Consider the following 11221-nt stretch of genomic DNA (forward strand, 5'->3'; position numbering starts at 1 on the left):
TTAACGGCACTGGCATATGATTTGTTTTGTTGGAACTGTGTGCTTTGAACTAGTTTTCTGGCTTCAGCATACGAGATGTTCCTGGTAACTTTCGCAGTCTGCACTTCTTTTTCGGATTTCCATTTTGGGCACAGGCGTGAAAATGCTGGGTGCTGACCCTTGCAATTTATACACGAAGGCGCAGCGGTACAATTTTCAGAATCGTGGCAAATCTGTGAGCGTCGGGCGCATGTGAGGCTGCCACGACAAGACATCTTAGAATAGCCGAAACGCTGGCATTGGAAACATCGCATAGGGTTAGGAATATAAGGTCTTACAGGACAATTTATGTATCCGGCCTTAATATTCTTAGGCAGAACAGGCATCTTGAAGGTAAGGATCACGTGTTTCGTGTCAATGAACTTACCTTCCTTTTGCATCTTGATCCGCCTAGCACCACAGACATTTTGGTCAGCTAACTCGGAGACGAATTCTTCTTCTGAAACACACAGAAGGTCGATCTCCGAGATCACACCTATACAAGAATTAGGTGTTTTGTGTGCTGACACAGTTATAGATATTTCTCCAAGTTTGGTTTTTCGAGAAAGAAAAGCAGACTGGGTGGCCAATTTTGTATCAATAAGCAGGTTTCCAGAACAGAGACGCTTTATGTTCTTTGGCTCACCTATGCATGATTGAATGTATTTGCTTACGAGAAAAGGAGACATCTTTTGCAGTTCACCAGATGGACTAGAGACAACAAGGAAGCGCGGACACACAGTAGATTCTTTGGCATTTGCATCGGTACGGATCTTCTTGGTAATGGATTTGTCAGTAACTTCAATATCTTTGTTATTTTCATCAGCACGTATCTTCTTATTAATAGATTTCTCAACGATTTCTATATCTTTCTTGGTGTCATTTGATTCAGGTTTTTTTAGAAGGAAAAGAGAAGCCATAATTCAAAGAGAAAAATTCGGGTCCGACGGCCCCGCCCACCACGGAGACCAACAAGGGAACACAGATTCCTGTGTTAGGGCTAGCCGGACCTATACGCAAACTGAAGCCCCACAGTCGGCTTTCCCGAAAGCAGGTACTCCCGAGAGCTTGACCCCAAGCCACTGACACAAGGACTAGTGACCAGCCGATTGACACCCGTGAGGACGACTGAGGTGCCTCCCGTTTAGCTGAAGCAGAGGCCAAAGCAATGTGTTGGGGACAGTACCTCGCCCCTCAACTACCAGGACCCTCCTTTCCAGCGACACGGGTCTCCACGCACGGCAAACACGTGGGCAGTTTTCTCGCCACTCGAAAACTAGATGCAAGGACTGCTCCAGTCTCTCGTGACGAGCCCCAAACTCCGTAGAGAGAAACCACGAGGGAGAAGGGAAGGGAAAAAGTTCCAGCCAAGAGGAGAGGAGACGGAAAAGAGGATAGATCACTGGGGCTCCAGGATCGTGACACCCGTCTCACCAAGATGATCCCCTGAAGGGGTACCTCGGGATTGCCACACCCGTACTCACAAAAGTGAGCCCCCTGAGGGGGGAATATATAGGAGAGATAAATATTATTTATTCAGTAATAAGAATAGAAAATAGGCAGAGTATATTTGAACATTTAAAAATTGATACTTATTCAAATGAACTATGCTTCAATGCGTCTGCTATTTTGTATATGAAATACTAATGACATTTTTAAATAATCAAAATGACAATAAAATTAATACATCAAAGGCAACCTTATGGACAGAGGACTGCATATCTAGTAGAATAAAATATTGTTAGTACTCTCTGGAGACAAGTTTTCGAATTTTATTGTTGAGAGACTTTAATAATGAATACTCTTTCAACAAATTTTAATTCTTTTTTCAATTAAAATAATAAAATAATTTTAATTGAAGCTTATAGGCATGTCACAATATGAAAAAAATTATTCTGCAGCAAACAGTTAAAACTGTCACTTAAGCACAAATATGAGATTCTGAGACGACGATCATTTTAAACTGCTTAATACGTATTAAAGGAAAAGATTTGTCTATTAAATAGTTGATATTTTGAAATATATAATTATAAATTTTAATTAAATAAAAATGTAAAAATTTATTTTGCTGTTGTCATAAAAGAAATACAGAAATTCATAATTTGTTTCACCTTTTCAGCAACTTCTCTTCACTGAATATATACATATTCATGGTAGCTAATGATGTCTAATTATCTGCATATCTTGTTTACCAATCACCAGTTTACCAATTATCTTGAGAGTGTATTGCAAATGTTTTGGTATCTGAATGTAATAATTATGATGGATGTAGAAATTTTTGAAATATAAACCAGGTTATGAAATGCTATAAAATAAAAAAGAACATTTATTAACACAATGTAAAGAAAACAAAAGAGACAGTCAGCAGCACTGCATGACCGAAAGTGTAAATCAGTCCGGAGAATACAGCAGCACTGCTATGATGACGTGGCTATTTGTAACAGTAATGAGCCATCTTCATCACTTGTAATATGCTGCAGATGTAGGTAAAAACACACATCCACTGTCCTGAAGAAGTGGATTCTTAATTAACTTGCTTGAAATTAAAACTTGAGCTTACAAGAACAAGTCCATGTTGTGCTGGATATATCTCTATTATTCTTCTTAATGGCCATGTAGCTGGGAAAATGTCACCGTTTAGCAGAATAATATCACCAATTTCCAGGATTGACCATTCTCATCTGGATTTCAGCATATGCAAGCATTCACTGTGCCATCTCTCTTCTTCATCTTCTTTATTTTCTGCAACAGAAACCTCATGGAATGAAGGTGAGGCCTGATACAATCAATCACATTCAGGAACACTTGTAGTAGTTTCTCATAATTCTTTCAAAGTTCACTCAGTTTTCTCTTTGCTGCAATAAAGTTACTTCCTTATCACAGGAAATGTGTCATGTATGCCTTGGCTTCCAGCAAACCTCTTGAATGCAACAGTCAATTGTTAAATTTGAGACAGCTTCTTGGTGAATAGCTAGCTGTTGTTGCCATGCAAATGAATAATGCAGCATAGTTGTTAGTATTTATCATTTACCATGTCCTTAGTTAAATTTTAAGTTACTGGGCCCACATAATTAATACTACAGTTAGCAAGCGCTCCTTCTAATTATACTTTAAATTCTGGCAAGTTAAAATTTACTTTTACATTTTACAATGTAAAATTTTATTTTGCTTTAAAATCTTTTAATAATTTTCTTTGCTCCACTGATCCAACAGTTGTGTTTTAAAATGGAATTTACCACTACACAGCTTGCGTATGTAAGTTATGTAATTTCATTCAGCTCAATCAAGAGTTCATCCAGTTTATTAGGAGATGGAATAATAAATGAATGCTTAGCATTATAATTTATTCTAGTATGCTGAATACAACCTGCCACTTGTAGGAGGCCATCTTCAAAAAATTATTCGATGCCACCAACAAAATAATTTTCAACGGTTTCTTGTAACTTAATAATTGTATTCCATCTTTTAAAATGCACTTACTATACTCACAATGCTAAATAATGCCTTGATGCTTTTCTACATTCCAAAGAGTTATAGAGAAAGGTTCACCCTTGAAATTTGGCAAACAGTTTTGTATCTTTTCCAAAGGGAGCTGTGCTATTTAAGAAAGTACTTAAAGTTTCAATTTTTAAACTATGTCATTAAAGTATGGTATTAGTCCTCTTTTCAGTCAATCATCCTCAGTGATTCAGTCAAATTCAAGGGGCCTCTTTTAACCACCACAGATTCCTCAGGAACAGATTCTCATTTGGAACAGATTCCTCAGGAAGCAGGGCCTGCTGGGTATAATTTTGATGGAATGTAATTCTGATGAGACCTCAGTAAAACTCCCGAGATTTCTGTACTTCAGTTAACATGTTTTCCATCTGTGAGAAGGTGATGATAACCTTATTAGTACAACTTTAGAATCAGCCCATGCAAAGATTTGAAATTTACAGTAACTCGGAATATTTTGGATGGCACCAACAAACTTTGATAGGATTCAATTCTAATCTAGGAAAAGAAGAATAACTGTAGTCATCACAGCTATTGTAAGCTATAGTCCTTGCTGTTATAATTAATCACTTATTGGTATGCAAAATCTGATGCTTCACAAGATGTATGTTAACTGCATTGTCTGTAAGTGAACACATCTAGGAGGAATTTTAATATACTGAAACTGAATCCATTTCTCATTAATACTATTAGGAACCAGATCATACCAATCACTATTGGATATCCAAAGATGTCGATATGTAATCTTCATCGCTTTTACAGCTATTGGAAGGTGAAAAAATCTCCGATGATTGTTGTTTTACACTTGGTTAGGTTTTCTTCAACAGCCAAGACTGTCTTAATCCCATTATATAATAATGTTGAATCACATTATAATTTCAACAATTTAAACAATTTATTAGGCATAATTTGCATGTTGAGAGAGCCAGTTTCCTGAATTAAGACACAATAATACGCCGAATAAATACTAATTCAGAAGTCAAACAACAAAAATCAGTAAGACACAATAACACTCCGGATAAATACTAATTCAGAAGTCAAACAACAAAAATCAGTAAGACACAATAACACGCCGAATAAATACTAATTCAGAAGTCAAACAACAAAAATCAGTAAGACACAATAACACGCCGAATAAACACTAATTCAGAAGTCAAAAAACAAAAATCAGTAAGACACAATAACACGCCGAATAAATACTAATTCAGAAGTCAAACAACAAAAATCAGTAAGACACAATAACACGCCGAATAAATACTCATTCAGAAGTCAAACAACAAAAATCAGATTTTCTGTTGCTCAACATTGTTGGTCCGAAAACCACACTTTCAATTCTTCTGCTGCCAAAATTATTCAAAAAACATCTTCCATTGGAGAACTGGATTTTCTAGAGGGATTTCACATTCATAAAAATCTTTCTGTTCTAGTTAACGATCCTAATTCCAATCCAAATTTGCCTTCGGCCTTTAAAGAAATTCTGTTTTAGTTCTGGTTTCACCAACAGATGGCGCCACTTGCTTATTCTTGTCCAGGCTTTCTTATCTTATCTAGTCATTATTTCCTATCTTGTTCATTTGCGGTTTTGCAGCTGAAGATGGTGGTTCGGTAAAGCCATCGAAACTAGTCCTGTGAAAATTTTGTAAATATAACGCTGATTTTTGTTGTTTGACTTCTGAATTGGTATTTGTTCGGCGTGTTATTGTGTCTTAATTAGTTGGTTGTTAGTAAGCTGTGCTGCGTTGTTGCCATTCAACATATCGCGTGTATGTCGGGCATGAGGCCGTGTATGCTGCATGCGCGGTATTCATTTTACCGCGTGTTCTGAAATTAAAATCGGCACAGTTGATGCAGGTTGGTCTGTGGATCTGCATTCTTTAACACTATGACTTCTTGAGCAGAAGGTGCAATGTTGCTGGAATTTACATTCACTTTGTAGGTGTCCGAATGCCTGAAATCTATAGCACCATCGCGTATTAAAATACTCTGAGATTCTGTAGACTCTCCAATGGAAGCTGATCTTTTTGAGTTGCATAAGCTTGTCATATGCCGCCGGTTCGCATTCGATAATCCACTTTGTTCCATTTCGTCCTTCTTTCAATCTGTACAGAACCTTTGCTGTGGTCTTTGTAAGAGCAAATTCTGAAGCTAGAGTCCTTTCGACCTCCCCCTTCTGTACGAAGTGAATTCCAAACCTAGGATGCCCTTTTCCGGGAGTTTCGTCTGTACAAGTTTCCACCCTCTTCACTTCCCAATGTATTGGCTAGTTTAGAGAGGTCTTCTTTTGTGGGGCAATCTACTGCCAGAACTCCTTTTTGGATTTTCCTTATTGTATTACTAACTCCTAAGGTAGCAAGGGGGAATTTTTCATTCAAGGTGGCTTTTAGATCTTTGCCTGTTCCTTTGGATTTCTACTAGATGTTAGTTGTTTTCTGTGGGAAGCACGCTCGCATAGCGCTCCGTCGTTTTGATCTACAGCAGCGGCAAAAGTAGTTGTCACGTAATAGCTTATACCCTCAGGAGTACGTGGATATCAGTTTTATGCGTATACGACTTTTAGTTCATTAATTGTGGATTCCAAATTTGGTGTCATTCCGATAATTAGATACGGAGATACAATTTTTCCTCTATTTATTGGACTTAGCAGAATTCAATGCAGTGCAGTGTTTGCATAGTGCAAATGTGTGTCAAAATTACAAATACATTTACCGTGGATTACAATTATAAGATTACAACTAATTAATATCAGATGAAGAACAGAGAAGTCTGACTGCCAAGAACCCAGAGAGGCACAAGTAATCGTCCAAAAGTGTGTTAAAGTGTGTCAAGTGTTATGCAAGTGTCATCTCGAAGTGCTAAATGCTAGTGTTTTAGTGTTAAGCGTGTAATTGCTCAGAGCTGTGTCCCACTCTGACATGACACATCTGACAACTTCTAAAGACGAAGCAGGAACTACCTTACAAGATAACTTGGATACGGATGCCTTATTGACATCTAAGCTTACACGCGAAGAGCGAATTGCAGCTCTAGCAAAGGACATCAGTCTAATTGCCGACACTTATCGAGGAAGCAAACACGTTCTTCCCCAAGTCTTAAGGAACAGGCTCAAAAATTCACTGGAAGTGCTACAAAGCTTGGCACTCGAAGGCCCAGATTTCAGTCCAAACTCGCCAACACACGAGACAGGCACAAACACATTATCTTCATCTGTTGCGGCTTAGCGCAGTTAAAACATAACGCAGGACCAAGTGATTCAGCAGCACCAAGCCTTTCACTGACGTAGCAACAGCTGTAATTCCCCAGGTGCCCATCCCAACATCTTTTGCGGAGGCGGCAAAGCTGATTCAGAAGCCCAGCCAGTCTAGAAAGGCCAGCACACATACTCTGCCACTAAACGGCAGAAACACTGCTCGTAAAACAGTAGATAACTACATTATCTGTCTTAAAAATAAACCTAAAATTGCCAAATAACTTATGACCCCATTGACGAAGGCAAGAGTTTCTGTGAGTCCCCCTTTTTCCGTAACTGGAATTGATTTATGCGGACCCTTTTACATAAAATATAAAAATCAATGACTGAGTGAGAGATTATGGCGCAAAACCAAAGATGATCATAGCGCGCCAAACACGAGATGGGATGATTACAAAATGATGAAATTAAAATACAATAATTAAAAACAAGTATACAAATGTACCAAATCCAGAGGATGAAGTCATATAAAAACAAGTTAAACGCACACATTAAAATTCAAGACACAGTCTTCAAAACAAATTACATTAGATAATAAAAGCCACTCGTTTAAATAATAAAATAAATTAATATTGACCTCTCTTCCGATTAAACGGTCGAGAGGTAAGTCACAGCTATTAAGATATTTCTGACGATGATTATTAAAACTTGGACACTCAATTAAAATATGACAGACAGATAGACAAACATTACAATTTGAACAAACAGGCTCATTCTCAGCTTTTAAAAGGTAGCTATGTGTCACTCTAGTGTGACCAATTCTAAGGCGAGTCAAAAGAACGTCCTCCTTACGATTTTTGGTAGATTCCCAATGCTCAATTCTAGGTTTTACTTGTCTTAACATGTTTTGAAGCTCAACATCCCAAATTTGTTGCCATTTTTTTCGGACCTTTCCTTTGATGACACAGCAGATATCTCTAAAAGGGATAAGGCGACTAGACAGTTGAACAGTAGATTTGGCTACGATATCTGCAAGCTCATTTCCCTTTATTCCAGCATGTCCAGGAACCCAGCAGTACAGGACTTCATATCCGCTAATCGATAAGTTTCTATGAATTTTGAGAACATCGACTACCACAGGATTCTGAGTGTTGGGAAAAGCTTCCAAAGATTTCAGAGCACTATACGAGTCTGTATAAACTATGAACTTTTTGTGGCAGAGCTTCGAGATGTACAAAAGACCATAATATATTGCAGTTAATTCAGATGTTATGACTGAGCAAGCATCGTGCAGGCATCTGCCCTCAATGTAATCTTCAAATACAAAAGCCATCCCGACATGATCATTTGACTTTGATCCATCTGTGTAAATCGGATAATAACTGCTATATCTGTGCCTGTGCTCAGCGAAGAGTTCCCTGTAGACGATCTCGTTAGTGCTCGCCTTCACGTGATGTTTGAAAACATCAAGGAGCTGAATCCGTGAATTTTTCCAAGGTGGAATTTCAAAATCCTGTACTGCTAGGGGGTGCATATCAGAGAGGGAAAATTTCTCAATGACAGGGCGTACTCTTAAAGGAAAAGTACGAACAGAGGATGGACGTGTTTCAAATAGTGTGTTACATTCATTATCAAGTAAGCACAGCTTATTGGGATGTTCAGGTTGGGATAAAATATTAAAATATTGCAATAGGGACAATTGCTCACGCCTCAGATCAAGTGATGGTTCGTTAGAGTCAACATACAGGCTCTGGACAGGAGATGTCCTGAAAGCTCCTGAACAAATCCGCAGAGCTTGAGGGTGTACAGGGTCTAATTTTAACAAAACTGATAACCGAGCGGATCCATAAACAACTGAGCCATAGTCCAGTCTAGAGCGAACAAGGGCTCTGTAAATGAGAAGCATGGAGCAACGCTCTGCACCCCAGGAGGTGTTCGCCAACACTTTTAAAATATTTAGTGTTTTTAGACACTTCTTTCTCAGGTTTAAAACATGAGGAAGGAAAGTCAATTTCTGGTCGAACGTCTCTCCTAAAAATTTTACTTCGGGCGCAACTGGAATAATTGAACCATTGAGATATAACGTAGGTTCGGGATGGAGACCTCGCTTCCTACAAAAGTGCACACACACAATTTTTTGTTTGGAAAAAGTAAATCCCTGTTTGTTTGACCATTCTTGGATCTTATTCAGAGCTATCTGCAACTGCCTCTCTACGTATCTCATGTCTGCCCCTCGACAGCTAATCTGCAGATCATCAACATATAGAGATCCCAAGATGGTGCAAGGAAGTTCTTTTAATACTGAGTTTATTTTTAAACTAAACAGGTTTACACTAAGCACACAGCCTTGAGGCACACCCTCTTCCTGTTCAAAAACATCTGACAAAACAGAGCCAATTCGTACTTGAAAAGTTCTAGATTTCAGGAAATTCTGAATGAAAATTGGTAGGTTGCCGCGCAAGCCACTCTCGTGAAGATCGCGAAGTATACCGTATCTCCATGCCTTATCATAAGCTTTCTCTATATCGAAGAAAATTGAGACAAGGTGATTTTTTCTTACAAAAGCTTTTAGAATGGGTGAGTGAGTGAGTGATTATGGCGCAAAAACCAGAGATGATTATGACGCGCCAAACAAAAGATGAGATGATTACAATTGATGACATTAAAATTCAATAAATAAAAACAAGTAGATAAATGTACCAAATCCAGAGGATGAAGTCATATAAAAACAAGTTAAAAGCACATATTAACATTCAAGACACAGTCTTCAAAACAAATTACATTTGGTAATAAAAGCCAATCTCTTTTAAATAATAAAATAAATTAGAATTGACCTCTCTTCCGATTAAACGGTCGAGAGGTAAGTCACAGCTATTAATATATTTCTGGCGAAGACTATTAAAACATTGACACTCAATTAAAATATGACGAACAGATAAACAAACATTACAATTAAAACAAACAGGCTCATTTTCAGCTTTAAGAAGATAGCTATGTGTGACTCTGGTATGACCAATTCTGAGTCGAGTCAAAAGAACGTCCTCTTTACGATTTCCAGCAAAATCCCAATGCTCAATTCTAGGTTTGATGTTTCTCAACTTGTTGTGATGCTGAACATCCCAAATTTGCTGCCATTTTTTTCGTATCTTTCCCTTGATGACACAGCAGATGTCTCTAAAAGGGATAAGGCGACTGGACAGTTCGACAGCAGATTTTGCCGCGATGTCTGCAAGCTCGTTTCCCTTTATTCCCGTATGCCCGGGAACCCAGCAGTACAGGATTTCATATCCTCGTATCATTAAATTTCTATGAATTTTGAGAACATCCACTACCACAGGATTCTGAGCGTTGGGAAAAGCTTCCAAGGATTTAAGAGCACTATACGAGTCTGTGTATACTATGAACTTTTTGTGGCAGAGCTTTGGGATGTACAAAAGAGCATAATATATTGCAGTTAGTTCAGATGTTAGGACTGAGAAAGCATGGTGCAGGCATCTGCCCTCTATGTAATTTTCAAATACAAAAGCCATCCCGACATGATCATTTGACTTTGATCCATCTGTGTATATCGGATAATAACTGCTATATTTGTGCCTGTGCTCAGCGAAAAGTTGTCTGTAAACGATCTCGTTAGTGCTCGCCTTTACGTGATGTTTAAAAACATCAAGAAGCTGGATCCGTGAATTTTCCCAAGGTGGAATTTCAAAATTCTGTACTGCTTGGGGGTGCATATCAGAGAGGGAGAGTTCCTCAATGACAGGGCGAACTCTTAAAGGGAAAGTAGGAACACAGGATGGACGTGTTTCAAATAATGTGTTACACTCATTATCAAGTAAGCACAGCTTATTGGGATGTTCAGGTTGAGATAGAGTATTAAAATATTGCAAAAGGGACAATTGCTCACGCCTCAGATGAAGTGATGGTTCGTTACAGTCAACATATAGGCTCTGCACAGGAGAAGTCCTGAAAGCTCCTGAACAAATCCGCAGACCTTGATGGTGAACAGGATCCAGTTTTAACAAAACAGATGAGCGAGCGGATCCATAAGCAACTGAGCCATAGTCCAGTTTAGAGCGGATAAGCGCTCTGTAAATGCGAAGCATGGAGCAACGCTCTGCACCCCAGGAGGTGTTCGCCAACACTTTTAAAATATTTAGTGTTTTTAGACACTTCTTTCTCAGGTTTAAAACATGAGAAAGGAAAGTCAATTTTCGGTCGAACGTCACTCCTAAAAATTTTACTTCACGCGCAACTGGAATAATTGTACCATTCAAATATAACTCAGGTTCAGGATGGAGACCTCGCTTCCTACAAAAGTGCACGCAGACAGTTTTCTGTTTCGAAAATGTAAATCCCTGTTTGTCTGACCATTCTTGGATCTTAATCAGAGCCATCTGCAGTTGCCTCTCTGCATATCTCATGTCTGCTCCTCGACAGCTAATCTGCAGATCATCAACATATAGAGATCCCAAGATGGTGGGAGGAAGTTCTTTTAGTACAGAATTTATTTTTAAACTAAAC

This window comes from Stegodyphus dumicola, chromosome 11, assembly GCF_044657685.1.
Source record: "Stegodyphus dumicola isolate Sdum_Otavi_A_Nest chromosome 11, ASM4465768v1".
NCBI lineage: Eukaryota > Metazoa > Arthropoda > Arachnida > Araneae > Eresidae > Stegodyphus > Stegodyphus dumicola.